Genomic DNA, 19,643 nt, shown 5'->3' on the forward strand with positions numbered 1-19,643 from the left:
ATTTTTTGTAGCTGCAGCATCTCTCGGTGGCCGGCAGGGGGCGTGGGGTCCATAGATTTTCTAGGTCCATTTTCCTCCAAGCAAACGTGAGTCTGATGAAAATAAATGAATTGCTACTTTTTTCATACATGAAGTGAAAAACAAAACACTCTTGCTTTTATTATCAAAGTAGACAGCTATAGTTGTCACATTTTTTATTCTAGTAAATATTTCTCAGGGTAGGTTTATTTTTTTATTTATTTTTTTTAAAAAGAAGACAATTTATAGACACAGACATTTCCACAGTATACACACGTTGACATTTTAGCATGGCACAGCAATAGGGATACGCTTTTCGTCATTATTATTTAAATAATAGATCAGCTGACACGTTTTGTAGCCTACTACAGCACATCTGTCAGTGTCCGATTTGTCCTGCCCCTGTCATTCCCACACATAAATTTAAACACGGATGTTCTGCTGGAATCCAGGATGAAAATAAACTTCACCAACAATGCTGGAAACTCCTTTTACACACTTTACATTCTAATGACTGTGCAAGATACCTGCTACCTGCTGTTTTTACGACGACTTTCTCGAGCTTGTTTTGTCGAATTTTTCATTGTTTACGCGCGTCTCGAGCTCTGCTGCGCGTCACCGTGTAGTTGCACGGGCGCGCGCTGGCAGGAACACATCACTGCACCTCTCACAGGTAATGTCAACATTTACACCTGAACAAAACCTTTCAGATTCAAGCCATATTTCACCTAGCTGTAGAATAACTGAATTTATCCTGTATGAATTCGCCGCAGAGTTGTGTGAAGAACAGTATATCAGCTAACTGGGAACGTTCTCAGAACTTTAGCTAACTTTAGCTAGAATGTTCGTTCTAAGTTATCTGGTCTTCAGTAACGTTCTCAAGACGGTATTTATACTGTTTTTTATGTTTTAGTTGGACAGTTCAAACCAAGTAGCCTAGAGTTTGAGTGCATCTAGAAAAAAATCATTAAACTATATGATTATTGGGTAAAACTTTACAATAATGTATTAACTAGCATGATCTAACAATGAGCAATACATTTGTTACTGTATTAGTTAACCTTTGTTAACGTTAGTTAATAAAACTCCAGCTGTTCATTGTTTGTTCATGTCAGTTCACAGTGCATTGACTAATGTTAACTAATACAACCTTTGATTTTAATAATAATAGTAAATGTTGAAATTAATATTAACTAAGATTAATAAATGCTGTAGAAGTATTGTTCATTCTTAGTTCATGTTAACTAAGGTAGTTAACTTATGTTAATTATTGAACCTTATTGTAAAGCGATTATTTTAGGTATTGAGTCGTAGCATCTTCGCAGATGATTTGCTTTAAATTGAAAACCATCTTCCCACTCTCATGTCACTCCATAGGCTATAGTTTTATGACTTTTTTTTAACCTGTGGAACACAAAGTTATCAAAATGTAAAATATTCTCTTTTCCATAAACTACAGTTTGTATAAACTACAATATACATATTCAATTTTGCTTAATTTATTAAACACACACACACACACACACACACACACACACACACGTTGTATTTTCATGTTTTATGTCTTATCCATATTCTATCCCCTTACACTAACCCTAAACTACCCATCATGAAACACTTCAGGTAACACTTTGCTTTACTTACCATAGTTATAACAGTAAATTATGCATAATTGCATGCAATTAACCCTCAACCAAAACCGAATCCTACTCCTAACCTTATACTGTAGTAAGTACATGTTGTTAATTATTACTCAGTACTTTAAATGTATAATTACACTGTACAAATGACACCTTATAATAAAGTGTAACCAAACTTTCTGCATTTTTACATTTTCAAAAAACATCACTTGGTGTAGTATGATTTATAAGCTGTTTTCCTCATGGGGACCAAAAATGTCCCCACAAGGACAAGGATTGTGTCCCCATAATGTAGGGTTTACCACACATTAGGTCAGTTTGAACTTGATCCTCTTGCTCAGGCCACATATTACACTTATATAAAAAAAAACCTGCGGGGTGTTAATGTTTTGTTTTTTCTTTCCTTTTCATTGGTCATATCTTTTCCTAGGGCGACAAGTCAGCCAGGGCCACCACTGGTTCACACTCCAAAAAAAGAAAATAACATCTAAATTAAAATATGTCTGTCTATGAGCTTGAGACACACGTCAGGAAAAAAATACATTGAACAAGACTTTTGCAATCTAGCCAGCATGGAGTGCATGATAAATGTTGGATGTCCACAATACTTTAAGAGGCTATATGTAAGAATTTGCATGTATTAAACACTTTTTTTATTGCCAATGTGTGAACATCTTGTAACGAAACTTAAAAAATGAGACCTTCCCCAACTTCCTCATTGTCTGTGAAAGCCTGTAGACTTATTTTTATGTGAAGGACTCTGCACGTTTTTGCCAGGAAAATCAAAAGGATGTGACGTCTACTTACGCTCCCCGCTCTTCCGTTCAATGACACATGAAACGAATGCTAATGCAAATTTCAGGATAATGCAGAAAGAGCCATTCTGTTCTGTAATGTCAATGTGCCATGCAAAGAAAAGGGATTAATTCAATCTAAAGTCTCACATAGCCAGAACTACTGTATATAATCTACAGCAGTGGTGCCCAATCCTTTTGGAGCTGAATTGTGCAGGTAGGTAGATCTCCAGAAGCAGCATTGGGCACCCCTGATCTATAATCCCAAATATATATTATAATCAAATAATCATAACAGTGTAATTTCATCTGTTGACATGATGCCGGTGAATTGCAGAGATGGTGCAAACATGGCAAAGATGGCTTTCTCAACTGCTGTTTTCTCACCGCTGTCCTTTTTGTTGTGCGTTTGTTTTGTTATTGAGAGGAAAGCACGGAGCACATTTTTACATTCATCTAAACATCTCTTTCAGAAGTTTGGACGCCGTCAGGATGTTTGTTAACAGTATATCGCTACAAAGGTATTTCCAACTTCTTTTTACTTCTAAGCAAAGAACAGAAAACATCTTCATTGTGAGTATATCAGGGCCTTGAATCACGGTCAAGCAAAAGCAATTCTGTCATGACAACTCTTGGGAGATTGGTGTGGTAATAGAGATGGTCATGGTAATGGATATGGCAATGGTAATGTATTTGGTCTTACAGATCTATACAGGTGGAGCTGGGGAAGATGTAGGGTTTCCGAAAGTGCGCTGTATTCTGCTACCAGCAACACCCCGGTATTTGTTTTAGGCCCCGTCCACACTACTGCGTTTTCGTTTAAAAACGGATACTTTTTGCTACGTTTGCACCTCCCGTCCACACTAAAACGCCAAAAACGGAGACCCAAAACGGAGAAGTTTAGAAACGCTGCCGACCCGTTTTTCGTTTTGAATCTCCGGAGGGCGTTTTAATGTGGACGGGTCAAAACGGAGGACTTTAGAAACGATGACGTAGTAGAGGCTCACGCTCGGCTCTATGATTGGGTGTCATGACATGGCGTAGGCTATATCTTTGCTAGCAGCTGTTGTCCAAGTAAATTCTGCATTTTACAATGCTATAACTGCCTACATGCGCCGGAGGCAAGCTATTATTCGAGCGATCTGTGACAATTCCCATGTGCAGCGGCGGTATCGACCGTACATGGAGCGTCGGTTTTGGGTTAACCCGGGAAGAACCAGCGCATGGTGGGATAATTTTATCAATGAAGTTGTGTTCACACCGGCACGCGCATGCCCAGTGTTGGTGAATGGTCACGTGATCCGCGTTTTCAGTCGTTTTAATGTGGACGGAGATCAATTCTAATACGCAGCTAAAACGCTGGTGTGGACGGAGATCGTATTCGTTTTAATTCTCCGTTTCTAAACGAAAACGCAGTAGTGTGGACAGGGCCTTAATGTTGAGCCGCAGCTCATTGGACACTGATGCAACAGCAACCAATCAGCTGTGCCATGTAGATAATGATGTGATCGCTACCAAATGAGTCAAAGACTTATCAGCCTGCACCATCTGTTTCATGCCAGAACTAGGTAATCAGTTGCTTCCTGCAGTCCATTTAACAGCCACCGTCATCACTAATAACAAGGGTTTCTGAATTCTGCTGTACAGCTCCTTTAAAACAGATTATTTCTTTAAAATACTTAAAATACAAAGATGCAGTGCTCACATGTTGACCTTTTGTGACAACATGGCACCAAATATCACTCTACGGGCCAGATTTACTAACAGCTTGCTCCATCACAAACCCTCTTTTGGAGTAAAAAAAAACTACTTTCAGGATTTACTAAAGACAAATTAGGTAGGAAAAATATGAAGGTAATATGATGCCATAAAGAATGTAAGAAAGTAAGATTTGAGAAAGTGTACATAAAATTGCAAGCATAAATTTAATTTGCATGCGCAAGAGAAGATTTGTAAAGGTGTAAATCGCCTTTCAAGTGTAAGAACAAATATTTGCAGCATTTTACTGTTATTCGTAAGTGTAATTCATGTATTGTGAAACTGCAGCTTCATGCTAACGCAAAATAAATATGATCTGTATTCGTCTGACTTTCATTTTTCCACGCTTACACTTTTGGCACGTTTTTTTCGCACAAATACGGCCAAAAGCACTGCTGGCCTGTGAGCAGAAATTTGCAAGTGAAAACAACAGTCAGGAACTGCAAAACCGATTGATCGCGTAAAACCAACCTTTGTAACCTTCGCGTATAACCCTATTTGTACAGTTGCGTCTATCTTTTAGCTGTAATTGGCACAATTCTCTCACTCATTGAGTTTTCCAAGCGCGAAGAGGAGGGCGGGTCCACCTTCATCATGTATCCAATCAAATGAGCTTCTCGCTGACACTCGATTTACTCTTATCTGATTGGTTCAATAAACACGCCAGTCGCCAGAACACATCTTTATCTTCTTTTGGCTCAGCATCGTTCTCGTGGCCGAAATGGTACTTCTAATGCACACACACATGTTAAATAAATACATAAATCATGATTGCTTAATAAGCTGTGCAACATTAGGCTGACTAAGGGGCTGTTTACACCTGTCCACTTCATGCGTTTTCTCAGATCTGATAGCTATCCGATCGTGAAAAGACCAGGTGTAAATGCCCTCCGAAACGCATTCGAGACGGATTTGAATCCGATCGCTCAAACCACTTCAGGAGGAGGTCTGGGCCGCATTCCTGACGAAACTAGACAAGTGTAAATGCATCTGGTTGTTGAAACCACATATGTAAATTGTACTCCTCCCAAAAATGCTACAAAATAAACGTGTGAAAGCGTGTTATAGGCTATATATAATGTTATAGCCAGATATGACGACGCTACTGGAACACGCGCATCACCGCAGATGAGAAGCTGAGCATCTATTCATTAATCCAACGTGCACCGCAGACGCTTAACACACAATCATCATCATTAAAAGTAAAGAAATGAAATGATCTTACCAGGGCTGTTGCTGCTCTCTCTTATTGCGGTCTTTGATTTGTAAATTTTAGCTGATGATCAATAAAATGCAGCTCATATCTGTTGCTTTCGGTGACGAGCACTCCATTAAATCCGCATATAGTGCGGGAATTGAAGATCGGATTTAAATCCGTTTCGCAAAAACACATTTATGTGACCAGGTGTAAATGGAATCGTTTTGATAAATCAGATAGCTATCCGATCTGAGAAAACACATGAAGTGGCCAGGTGTAAATATCCCCTAAGGCTGACTGACATTCATACTGAATTTCGAGCTGTTGTTAACGTTATTTAGTAAATCTGGACCCATGTTCTTTATTTTATTTATTTTTTAAAGGAGAAAAAAAGAAAGAAATATGAAGTCCTAAGCTTTAATGAAATAGTAATATATATATTTTTTAATTTTTAATGTTAAAAAAGGAGAAGACAAGCAAAAACTATTCTTTGTATATGAAATATAATATATACATAATGTCATGTAATATTTGGAGTGCATGATTAAGGGTGGATGTTGTTGGCACAGGTTGGGCAGAGAGTGCCGGTGAGAGGAGAGCTCATCCTCCTGCCCTCCTGTTCACAGTGAAGGACCTTCTGCGTCAGTCGTAGGCGTTGACCATCAGAGACACTAATGCTCTTGTTAAGCAGTGCACAGATGGGTGCGCAGCAGGGGCAGGGTATTTTTAGTGTACATTTTGGAAGGGTTTCTGCAAACTCCTTAGCTGATGATTTTGTGACCTTTGAAGGTCACTTCACAGACTCTTCCAGCAGACATAGATGGAAAGACTTCTTCTGTATAATATCCCAGCATAGGTTGTAATGGCGAGTCTTACATTTGCTCATTCTGTTAATAACTGGCTCTGCGATTTGAATGTTTAAACAGTTAAAGTGTATAATTTCTGTAAAGGTATTAGATGATGTTGGCATGCAAACATGTTTGATTTATCAAACTGTGCCAGTTGGCAGTGCCAATCCCTTACCCTCCATCTTATTTATTTCCTCTGCTCAGTGCAATAAGCCCTTCATCATGATGTACAAAACTAAAAATGTAAGTTAACTTTTGCAAGAAAAGAAAAACATCCCGATACTGTACAGTACACAGTTAATAAGACTTGTTTACTCTGCTCTGGGGATTTTCTGACCTTGTACACGTGTTTATGTGCTTGAAGTGGAAGCGGAAAAGTAACATCTGTGTGGCCGGGCTCAGCACTTATCTAATGGTTAGTTGGGGCTTGTTTGCAGATGTGATTTGGCAACTAAATCAGGCTAGAACAGCTGCCACACAAGGGCAGATCATGACCCCACCAGCGCTCACAGACACCAGACATTCACAGAGCTCCAAGCTGAGTCAACCAGAGGTGTGTGAGAGACGGAAATGAGATGGCAAAAAAAGTGCCCTCTGGCTTTGATTTTTAGAAGCTCAATGAGAACATGATGAGCTCATGGAAGGCAAGAAAATATTCAATATATTGAATATATATTGAGAGATTTACTCCACATAGATAGAACCCAAAGCTGCACATATTCAGTGTCTACACAGGCCAGTTAACACTATGCTATAGACTAAACTGCTAGCTTGCTAACGGAAGGCTTTCTGAAAACAAAGAAAGGAAATGTTTAGTTTGGCCATTTATAGATTCTGGAACACCAACCTTATTTTCCAGTAATTTTATTTTATTTTTATTTTTTTACCAACCTCATTTTAAGTAATTTCCTGTGAATGTTTGACCTTAATAAATAACCCTTGATAAATAACTGTAAGTGCAGTAAACGGTAAAACTATCTGTGCTTCCAACCAGTGTGCTTATGTTCACGATAATTTAATCTGACTGTCTATTTACACCAAGTGTAAATAGCCTACCTTGTTGGCAGAGGCTAACTCCGCCCACCTTTGTCTAATTAAACCTGACAAAAATACAAAAGAAACCGTTTGATAACAGGATCAGTGGTGTGGAGAGAAAGGTGTGAATTCGACGCAAGTTCGAATCTGCCATTTTCCGAACTCATTCTTCTTCATTTTCCCTATGACATATCAGTTCGTTATTCAAAATTAACCACAAATTTATGCATCATCAATCCTTCTCCCAAAACATGTTTTTGTCCTACCCTGATTCAATATGGTAAGTCTGGATTAGTGTTATATTTTAGACCAAGTGGGATGGTTTTCGTGGGAAATTGCGTACGTGCGTTACTCGCACATGCTTTTCTCATCTTATCAGTGCCGGTCCTAGACTTCTGGGGGCCCTAAGCAAAACTTTGTGATGGGGCCCCTGTCAGTGCGTTCATAAAAAAACCCAAATTACCTTCAATCTCTTAATCTGTTCTTTCAGAGCAGTTTCAATGGCAACAAACAACAGTGAGTTGAAACAGTCAGTACAATAAAACATTAAATTACAAACAATAGGAAAAATACAAAAGAAAAAAAATATACAAATGAAATAAATTTAGTCTACAAATAATAATAGTAATAAGCCTACTCAACAGAAATTGCATAAAGTAAATCAAATGTAAAAATAAAACACTGCATAGTGTTCACCGTATGAATTATATATACAATCACTCTTATTAAAGTTATTCAGTGAAGAGCAGTGAATGATTCTATTGATTACTTTCCCAGCTGTTTATGTTCCAGTTTGATACATGCTCTTAATCACTGATTCGAAACCAGTTTGCAAAGGTTTGGAATAGGGCTGCACGATTTGGGGAAAATGTCATATTGCGATAATTGAGGTCAATATTGCGATTGCGATATGCGATATAATAAACAAATAGTTTCATGAGTCAACTTGCTTGGTTCTCAAGGAAAATAAATACACACACAGATTAGTGATAATCTGCCTAAAGAAAAAAGTTCTTTAGTCAAGAGCAGTGAGTGTTTTTCTCTGTCCCCTTTGTTCTTTGATTAACTTTAGCGACAGATATAATTAGTGGCTACTGTGTACTGTCCCTTTAAGACCAGCCGCTGCTCTCAGAGACGCGGATCTCACACACGACTCATTCTCTCACGAGTCACAACTCTTCACGTTCATCAACGTCACACTGTTCGTCACAGTCAAACATTCCAGCAGCGCGCTCTTTTTTGTCTTATCGCGCATGAATGGTTTAAAAGCATTTGCATGAATAAGAGCGGGATCATGTAACACTAGTCAAAGGATGCCAAAAATTAACAGATGCTGCGTTAATTGTGTTAACAGCGCTAATTTGTTTATTTAATATAAAATTGCAGCATTTTGCGTCATATAATCGCGTAGGCTTGACATCGCGATTGCAATTGCGATATGATTAATCGTGCAGCACTAATTTGGAAGTTTCACAAAGCGTGTTTCGAAAGCGCCCATCACTACTTAAAGGTCAGAGTCATCTTGGGAATGTACTTGGGAATGTATTTTCAGTTATGTGAATACAGCTTCTATCCAGTTGAATGAGAAAATTCTGGAATCTGAAAAAGTATAATGTGATGAAGACTCGTTTGCTGAAATCACATAACATTGATACAATGTTAGAGTTTTGTTTGGTTGTTGGCCTCTGTCAAATGGGACTTTTACGGTTCTTTCCATGTTTATAAACCCATATGGCTGCTGATGGCCAGGGGATTTGTCTCTGCTACTCTGTGCACACTAGAGTGGATGACCCAAAGGGACAGGCTTTTAATTTGGACTCTGGCATCTCTATGTCTGAGGGCTTCCTCGTCTCTGCAAATCTCAGAAGCTGTGCCAAGGAGAATCCCCAAGCTCCACGGGCCAAAATGCAGAATGCCAAAGAGGGAGAGCATCCTTTCCTGTCAGATCCATACATGCAAAGTCACTGAGTTTTAAGACTGCAATTGAATAAAAACAATTATGTTGTGTTTTTCAGTATTTTAGTTTCAATAGCAAAAACTCAGTTACAAAAAAATGACTTTATCGGTCTCTGAGAAACAGCAGAGAAAGCACTTTTTTTTTTTTTTTTTTTTTCGCATTCTTTAGGAAGTAAAAATAGAATTTGAAAAATAGTTTCCTTTCAGCAGCCCAGTAAGCTGAAATTTCTTCCCATGGATTGAACACACAAAACTTGGGAAGAGAGAAAGAAAATAGATTAAATAAATAAATATGACTGGTTGCCTAGTTATAATAGAATATTCTAATATTTTTAGGTTGTATTCGTACTGACGCACAAGTCAAACTATGACGTAGAGGAGGGTGAAAACATAAACCTCTCTCAGTGTGTGACTATAAACATCTATCTATCTATCTATCTATCTATCTATCTATCTATCTATCTATCTATCTATCTATCTATCTATCTATCTATCTATCTATCTATCTATCTATCTATCATAGACGTTGGAACAGGGGGGGCGGGGGGGTCGGCCGCCCCCCCCCCCATTTCCCCACCCCTCTAGGGGTCAGCTAGCTGTTTGTTTCGTTGTTTTTGTTTTCCGTTGTTTTTTATGTATATATATTATATATATAAGGGTGATTCTCCAACTACAGGCACTTTTGTTGTCCCTGGCCTTTTTTTGTAAATAAATAAACAAACAAGTGCACAAATAAACTGTCATTATGAAGTTCATGCTCCAACATCATAGTAACCACCAAATCTTGCCCCTTTTTTCTTTTAAAAAATGCTTTTGCATGGCTGTTTATTAGCAGATTTTGCAGTTTTATGCTTGTCCCCAACCCAGACTGGCCCTCTTTGAATGTTAGAAAATTCTATTAAAGGATCGATTTAAAAATATTTTTTAACATGTTTGTCTTAAGGACAAATAAAATAATATCATACCATCGAAATTCCATATGTATATCATAATTTTAAACTATTTTTGGAATGAAATACGTCTGTCCCCAGGTTTTCCGTCATTTCCACCTCCCTCAACAAAATCCACTTTAATAGATCCACTTTAAATATTTTATTTACTTGGTAATCATGGAAATAATAGTGAAAAGGACGTATTAGTTGAAGATGAAACTTCAGGCACATGTGCTCTTCAGCACAAGAAAATAAATCAAGGTAAGTCAAGCTTTTATACAGAATATTTTTATTCAGCGTCATTTCCACCTTGGCTGTAGTTCGGTTGAATTATGTACAACAAATATGAAAATAATGTATTTATGTTTATTACGAGTAAACAACATAATAAGTCCAAAAGTAGCTAAGCCTGACATGAGGGTGTGCTAATATTGCAGAAAAACTGCTAAAATGTCATTTCCACCTCCGTCATTTCCACCTCTGAGAAATTTGAGGCGTAGATTTGGACATGATATATGCTGTTTTTGTGCGCTTTTGGCATGTTCTCATGACATATTTGTGCTTTTGGACTGAGAACTTTATATATCACCATTCCAGTACACTCTAAATGTATTTTTATTTATCTATATTTATATGAATGTTTTGAGCAGGTTTATATAATTTGCATATCATTTGTAATCATTATTTTTAAAACTATTAGGTATACTGTTCAACTCATATATGTTAAATAATAAAATACATGGTTAAAAATATTTTTGGACTGGCAATTTAAGTAAAAATAAACAGAAACAATCTTTCCACCATAAACCGTCATTTCCACCACTTTCCACCACTACAGTTTTTAAGAAAAAAAATAAGAATAACCAATGATGTGGATCTAAATGTATTTTAAAATAAGTAGTAATAGTTCATTACTTACAATATATGTGTGAGTGACTTATAATAAACATAGACCTGAGCAAAAATGAGATGCTGTAGGCAAAAATCCCAACTCGTGGCAACCCGTGGCATTTAGCAACTTTAAATGAAAATGCATTAAGTTCATGAAGTATTAAGATTTATTTTGTTACATGATTAGGTAGCCACTGATGTTGTTGACAGATACATAATCTTATATAACAATTTTACAATATTATATTGTAATAAAATACATAAATTGAAAAGTGGTGGAAATGACATGGCTCTTCAGAAAAACTGTTAAAAATAATAATAATCCATGGAATTCTAAAACTGCCCACTGTTATATTGTGTTAGAAGACAAATGAATGAAGCTAGGAAGATTGTTTTAAGAGTGTTTTAAGAGAGTGAATTTTACATAAACTTACAGTGCCAAAAGTGCTTCTAGTTGGAGAATCACCCATAAATGCAAAATCTGAATGAAAATGTGTTTGATTTAAGCCTATTTAAAAATTTTGTGTCATAAAATTTCTTGTTTTTAAGCCTTTCGCACGTACGTTCACACCGGTGTGATTAGAACGGTCAGTGCATCACATGATCAACTGCTAAATTCAAATGTTGAATTTAGCCAGAGACAGGCGCGCTCAGAGCTGTCATATATCATAGACCAGGTTGAAATCACAAAAATGTGCCTAAATAAAAATCCTCAGGCATTTTTGAGTAAAAGTTGGCAAATAGACTATTCTAGGGGTATTTTTTATGCTGAATCCATTTTTGCTGTTTGCCAAGCTGTATCTCTTACATGAAACTCAGTAGAGTGCAAAATCCAAGATGACCGCCTCATAAGCCAAAATGAGCAAATTTCTCAGCACTGGCTCAAAGATAAACTGTTTTTATAGTACTATAGCATTTATTGAGTAAAGGAAACAAACAGAATAGTCAGAACAAGTTAGTCATTCTGTCTTACAATATTTCAGGTAAACACTGACAATTGTGTATTTGAGTATGTCCATGTAAGAACATCAACATCATGCTGGTGGCAGCAAAAGGCCTATATCTTAAACCATCATCCTATTACATTAAGAGTGTTTATTACTTTTCAACATTTACATGTCCATGTAAATAAGTTTAAGGACTTAAATTTAACCAAACTAAATTCTCTTTTGGTTTATTTATGAAAAAAATATTCTCAGAAAGATTGCTTGTAAATATTAAGAATTGAGACAAATTAACAAATTACTAAAACATATCACGGTAATGTGCCACACCACTAACATTAGCTTTGAACAGATAAAGGAAATAAACACAGTAAACTTGGCCTAAAATTACCTTATAAAGTTGGACATAACATTAGCTGAATAATAACTAAAACATGAACTGCATGGCATATAAAATGTAATGTTATTTAAACAATGGTAAAAAATAAAGTATAAAGTCAGCAACACCTAAGCTCCAAAATTATCAAAAATATTTATTTTACAAGACAACTATCGCATGGCGTATGTGACGTTTCGAGCACGCAGGCTCTTCACCTGATGAAGAGCCTGCGTGCTCGAAACGTCACATACAGCAGAGCAACGCAGACGAGACCTTTTACATTTACATCGTGCACTCATACATCTTAAGGCGCTGTTGCAACTGATCAATTCCAAACAGTAGTCTGACTAACCGAGGTTACGTTAGGTAACCAAGTACGTTCTCTTAAGAGAGGTTCTCTCGTATTGCGTAAGTTGCTTACGCTATGGGAACCCCTTGTCAACGCCGTGTGCGCCGATCATCCACTGCATGAGTCCCAGGGAAGCCCGGGGAACACAAAACATGTGGGAAACAGGCGGCCAGCAACGCGGGCCAGCACATGTACATAAGCACTTCATAGGGAAATACAGAGCGGCTCCGCCGGTCTCTGTATAGAGAATATCGCCCTTAGTACAGCTCAACCAGAAGAGCTAATAGTCACATGAGAGTAGCCTGCACACGAACAAACTGGGAAGAACATACACACCACTTAGACTGATAAAAGTCTAGCCTGCAAGGCGGGAACTTCCAGGTTATAAAACTTAACAAATGTAGAGGGGGAGGCCCAGCCTGCCGCCATACAAATGTCATGAATAGAAATCCCACTGGACCAAGCTCACGATGAAGCCATGCTTCTAGTGGAATGGGCCCTGATGCCCAGAGGGCACTGCAGGGGTTTGGACGCATAGGCATGCTGCGATAGCGTCCACTATCCATCTGGACAGGCTATGTTTCGAGGCGGCGAGACCCTTGGTGCGCCCACCAAACGAAACAAAGAGCTGCTCAGAACGTCTGAAGGCAGCAGAGCGTGTGATGTAAACTCTCAGCGCCCTGACGGGGCATAGGAGTTTTTCACCGCCCTCGCTATCGGATGCTGGCAGAGCCGATAGGGAGATGATCTGCCCTCTGAAGGGAGTGCCAATCGCTTTGGGGACATAGCCATGTCTCAGTTTGAGGATGAATTTAGAGTCATTTGGTCCAAACTCAAGACACGCGGGGCTAACAGATAGCGTGTGTAGATCCCCCACACGTTTTACTGATGACAGAGCTATCAGAAAAACGGTTTTGAGCGAAAGGTATTTTAGGTCCATGGATTTTTAACGGTTCAAAGGGAAACGCTTTCAGGGCCTCTAGGACCAAAGAAAGATCCCAAATAGGAACCGAAGGGGGTCGCAGGGGGTTCATCCTCCTGGCTCCTCTAAGGAAGCGGATGATGAGCTCGTTCCTTCCTATCGCGCGGCCGTGCGTCGACTCTGCTAACGCTGCAATAGCCGCAACGCAAACTTTGAGTGTGGAAGGGGACCTGCCCTTGTCCAGCTCAACTGCTCTAGAAGGAAGGAGAGCACCCACGAAACCCCACATGTGCGTGGGTCCTGGCTCTTTGTAGCGCACCATTTGGAGAACACTGACCATTTAGACGCGTAGAGTCTTCTCGTAGAAGGAGCTCTAGACTGCGTGATCGTGTTCACGACCCCTTCTGGCAAAGCAACGGTTATTCGTTAATTATCCACGCATGCAGAGACCAGCGCTCTGGATGGGGATACCGCGAACGCATAGCACAAGCGGTGCCAGACCACGTGCTGTTCTGTGTTCTGGACAAGAAGCACTCTGGCAATTGCTTCTCTGTGTTGAGGATCGTGAAGCTTGCCTCTACTTTGTGCAGCTGATTTTAGTGTCAAAAGGCCCTGTTCTGTCGCATTGTATAGCTTATCTTTCTTGGATTCTTGGCATATAATGCAAGTATCCAATGACATTGACCGGTCAGGCTTCAAACTACACACAGCTTCCATAATTGGTGATCTTATAATCTGCCCAACTTCATGGGTACAATTCCACAACTGGAAATATTTTGTGTTGGTTCATGTCGCTTTTTGGATATAAAAATACGAAGTGTGGAAATAACTGCAGAAAGTAATAGAAAGTAGAAAGTAGAATAAAAAACCTCTTGGATAACTCTGAACTCAATTCACACACTTTGATCCAAAGACAATAGTATGCATGTGACTCCAAACAAATGACTCTCGCATTTTAGATATTCTGTTTGTCCATTTGAAATAAGGAGAAAAACAGATATTTTCATGACTACAATGAATAATAATGCAATTATCATTGTCACATACAAGTATCTTAATTCCCACCTAAATAAACTTTCTCGTTAATTGATGTCGTGCATGATGTAAAGTTTATAAATATAGAATTTCCTGACATTTTAGAGGTCATCTTGAAGTTTGCGCTCTACTGAGTTTCACATAAGAGATACAGCTTGGCAAACAGCAAAAATGGATTCAGCAGAAAAAATACCCTTAGAAAAGTCTGTTTGCCAACTTTTACTAAAAAATGCCCAAGGGTGTCACATTATCTGAAAATTGACCTAGTCTATCACAACTTTTCAGTGTTTTCAACCACATACTGCTTATTTTAGGTTTCAGACATATAAATTCACATAAGTACTAAAAAAACAATACATTTAGAGTTTGTCAAATACATAACGTTACTGATGTCTATGGAAGAGGTAATAATAATCCTTTCCATTATAATTCGACACGTTTTATTCACATCAGATACACATTGTCTAAGTAACTTTAATGTTTACTCTATTCTTCTCCCAGTTCACCAGCCACTTACTTTTAAGTATTTCGGGAGAAGTGGATGAATTCACGTGGTGTAAATCCAACAGATCCGATTCTCTGACCTGCGTCTGCGGCACAAATTAACATGGCGCCGCCCATCGCGCATACAGCTCAACTAACGCGATGCGATCGTTATAAAGGTGTTTAAACAACAATACAAAACATTCCACTTGCATGTATTATTTGACAAGCGGAATATCAGATATTTCATGCCATAGCTAACACATTTGTGAATATTCTGAATAAAAAAGGGAAAAAATGGCATAAAAGCAGATCATCATTCATTCAGCTCTGTTGCGGTTGCTGCTGCGGTGTGTCACGTGACAAGCAATGACGCGTCACCATGGAAACCATAAAGTGACATTCTAAATAAGTCGCCTTGAACCCCAAGCACCCCCCCCCCAAGAATCCCCCCCCCCTCTCACAATATAGTTCCCACGTCCCTGCTATCTATATGTCTGTCTGTCTGTCTGTCTATCTATCTATCTATATAACCTTTAAGGTTTTATCACATGTGTCAAAATGTCTTTATGTATTTTCCTTTTCTAGTTTTAATTAATATGAATCGATATATAAAGCCAGTCATTAAAGCTTTCAGATTGCACATTACTTGAGGACGGTTGAACCTTCCTCTCATTTGAAGTATTAGCAACTTTATTTGGTCGCTATTCTGATGTAGCCTACTTCCAGTGACAGGGCATTAAATGGTGCTTTTAGGATTATTATTTTTTTATAGGCAGAGACATATAATGTCCCGATGTGGGCTTGTCCTGCAGTAAATTCCTTTTAGGTCATACTGGACACTTCCTATTAAAGGAAAATCCTGCTCCATAACATATCTTTTAACACACGCACGACATGTTATGGGTCTTTCTTATCAGGCAGTGATGGACTAGTCATCTATTGTGAAGAAGCTTCTGGATCCTGATGATGGATTGATGTTTTGGACTTGTGCCCACTATAATTGAGCCTGCAGCCATGTGGCGCTAATGTTTAGTTGAGCGAGGTGATCCTCAGCTTATATCACTGATCTGCCTCTGCCACATTAATCCTCTTAATGTAACCATCCTGATTCCCAACCAAGCCCAAAATCACCTGCTGTGGATCGGGTGTAGCCCAATGCAATTACAATGCACTTTTTTTGCCCCACTTAATTTTAAATAATGGCTCAATGTCGACAGAAAGAAAATGTAGACTCATATGTCTGTTGTTTTTTATTTAACCCTATATGTTATGGATTTATTCATTTATTTTTTCCCAATAGCATCAGCAAATATAATGTACTGTTTAAAATTATTTTTGTTGTGCATTTTAAGTAGAATCTTTTACAGAATATAAAATTAATGTTTTTGATTACTAAACTGCATCTTACCTCATGGAATGGTTATAATCACTTTGAGAATTCCCCACTTAAGTCTTCAGTCTATTAATAACACAGACAAAATTGTTCAAAGGACAAATGGCGTTATTTAGGATTTACACGCTTAGCCTTTAATGGCTTTTGACTTTCATATTAATTTCCTTTTGAGTGACAGACTGATTAAGGAATTGTAATCATGCTTGTTATGGAAACATTCTGCTTGTGATGTGCAGTTAAAACCTTTAAAAGGGTCATGTATTGAGAAATATCATTTTCCTTGATCTTTTGATGTATTAGAGGTCATCATATTCTAAAAAAATATCCTATACGTTTCAAAACTCAAAACTTCCTTGTTAGTCCAAAAACAGCTTTTATTGAAACCAAACTCAGAAAATGACTCGTTCGGGATTTTGTCACATTATTACGTCATGTGATGAAAGACCACTTCTGCAGAAGAAGATCAACGCCTACTTCTACATCATTGCCTCTTTAGCCCCGCCCACCGATTCACGCATGTCATGTAATTGTAAATTAGAGAGATGCAAAAACAGGATTACTTCAGTAACAAAAAGATAAAGACACCTCTGAGGATTACAATTACTCTGTTTAGTCTGTCTTAGTTTCATTTTCAAGGACTTTTAGTTTGCTCACCTGTTTTCTTCCGCTAGTCATAGCAGAGCCTGTCTACGGAGAGCCTTGGCACTCCCTATTCAGCCCCATTGTATTGATTTTGGTTGCAGTTCCATTAGAATTCCACTGGGGGTGATCGCGAGCGAGTGCAGACTGAATGGGAGTCAATGGGGCTATACGGCTAAATGTGTCTCTTTCACCCGATTGCCGTTGAGAAATCTCAGATTTTATTGTAGGCTTTGCAAGTTCAACATGGGTTATAGGTCGAAAGTTGAATGAACGAGTACTCATTTCTTTTCGATTTCTTACAGGTTGAGTTGTTGTTGCCCATAACACGCTAGCATTCTGCTAATGCTGACGTCATTGACATTTTAAAAGACTTTTTAAACCAAATAAGTGACTCTAAAAAATCTAACACCCAGCAATGTGTAATTTCTTTGCATCTCCTTTCGAATACAACATTTAAATTACTAGACAAAAAATTATATCCTGAGAAAAGTGGATTTTGAGGGTTTTTCGCCATAGACCTCCATTCATTCTGCACTCGCCTGCGAGCGCCCCCGCATGGACAGAGACGTGTTACTGCAGCCAGTCCAGAAACCGGAAGTAAGCAGAGAGTGCCAATTCTCTTCCTATTAGACATTCTCTGGTCATAGTCTCCTTGGTTTCTCATTAATTAGATCCCACCTGTTAGTATTCAGTTCGTCATCTTGAATATTTAAGCCCTTCAGTTCCCTCTGTTCCTTTGTCCAGTATTGTTGCATCTTCTTCATCCTGCATTTAAAAAAAACATTTAAATATGTCATTTTGGTGATAAAAAATCAAAGGGAAACAATTATTGACTACAGGGGGACTTTAAAACCCGACACTGCAAATTACAATATATACATTTTTCATTTTATCGAAAAGGATGAACTATGAAAATAGTCTGTAAGAACGACACTGCATCAAAGCGATGGTACATTCATTCATTCATTCATTCATTCATTCATTCATTCATTCATTCATTCATTCATTCATTCATTCATCCATTCATTCATTCATTCATAACACCGTAAGTCATCCTTTGTCAATTATTATGGCGGTAACTCCAAGTACTTAATTATTTTAAAATGCAAAACTGTTACCCAATTATAGAAGTGGGTGTTTACTTCCAAGTCTTGAATGCGGCAAGCCTATCAAATCAGTGTTTGAATGAGTGGCTCAAAAAGGAGAGAAAATAGTTTATCAGTTCTAAATTAGGATGTTTTTTGAAGAAAAGTGGAACTCAGAGAACATTGCAAAAAGGACAGAAATGCAAGGACAGAAATGAGCACCCGTTTAACAATCTGTCACATGGAGATGGGCCGTCTTTTTAAAGGACCTGGTTTAAAAGTGTAATAGAAGTCACTGTTTGATTTAATGACCAGACAGAGAGAAATTGATGAGAGCATTCAGTGTTTGAACTGCAGCCCACAAGTCATTAATCATGTCACATTACCGCGGCACTGGCCAGTGCATAATTAATCTCTCTTAGCAAGAACAGACCAGACACGGATAGTTACAGCATGGTGCTTTTATCTGAGAATCTATTATGAATTATCATCTTCACTAGGTTTTCGCTTATGAAAGTATAGGTGTAATAAATATAGTCAATATAAAGTTAATAGCGTTATTATACTTACACTTTGAAAGGCACTTTAAAGAAGTGTTCTGAGTGGTTGCCAGGGTGTTGCTAAGCAGTTGCTAAAGTGTTCTGAGGGGTTGCTTGGTGGATGCTTGGGCATTCTGAATGGATGTAGGGAGGTTGCTAGATAGTTACTCAGTTGTTCTGCAGCAGTTGCTAGGTAAATGCTAGTATCACGTAGCCACTCTATTGCAGCTTTCATTGGCCAAGGACCGCCCAAGAGGACATTTGACCGACATGTAAAGCAACCAAACACAGTTCAAGAGTTCACATGTTAATGAAATCTGATGTAATATTATAATGCGTATTTGGCTTGCTGTCCGGGGGGAGGGCTCCGAGCTCGGAATTCGGCCCGACCCCAGAGTACTCCCCCCTATAAATGTATAGATCATAGGTATCTATGATCAGACCCAGCTGAAAGTGAGGTGATGGGGTGGTGGCGGGATGCTGAGAAATTAGTCACGAGACAGTAGGTAAGGGAAGGCTTTATTTATACTGGCTTCTTCTTGTGCTGATTGGATGATTACCTGAACATGCTCCTCCCGAACTTTGTTACATAAAACTTCATTTTGTTTTGATCCGCGTCATGTTTAGGGGCGTTAAAATGTAAAGTTATAAAAAAAATGTAAAGCGATAACAGACTGGCGTGCATCTAATAAATTATTCATTCAAGAACGTTGTGCAAGTTTACTGCAACAATGGAGCCACGAACTTCACATTCATTTGAAAATCCAGCGTTTAGTTGATCCTGATAAGCGCTCATTGT

At 38.3% G+C, this 19,643-nt stretch overlaps 1 protein-coding gene across 1 annotated transcript in view; it reads left to right on the forward strand.

The window, feature by feature from the left end:
* Positions 1–540: 540 nt before the first annotated feature.
* The window catches only part of kcna10a (potassium voltage-gated channel, shaker-related subfamily, member 10a), a gene marked incomplete at its 3' end in the record, with an annotated part of 28,705 nt that continues 9,602 nt past the window's right edge, over positions 541–19,643 (forward strand). Inside the window, exon 1 of the mRNA XM_081387470.1 lies at positions 541–691. The remainder of the gene's footprint in view (positions 692–19,643) is intronic.

The sequence above is a fragment of the Scardinius erythrophthalmus genome (assembly GCF_964197995.2).
Source record: "Scardinius erythrophthalmus genome assembly, chromosome: 15".
NCBI lineage: Eukaryota > Metazoa > Chordata > Actinopteri > Cypriniformes > Leuciscidae > Scardinius > Scardinius erythrophthalmus.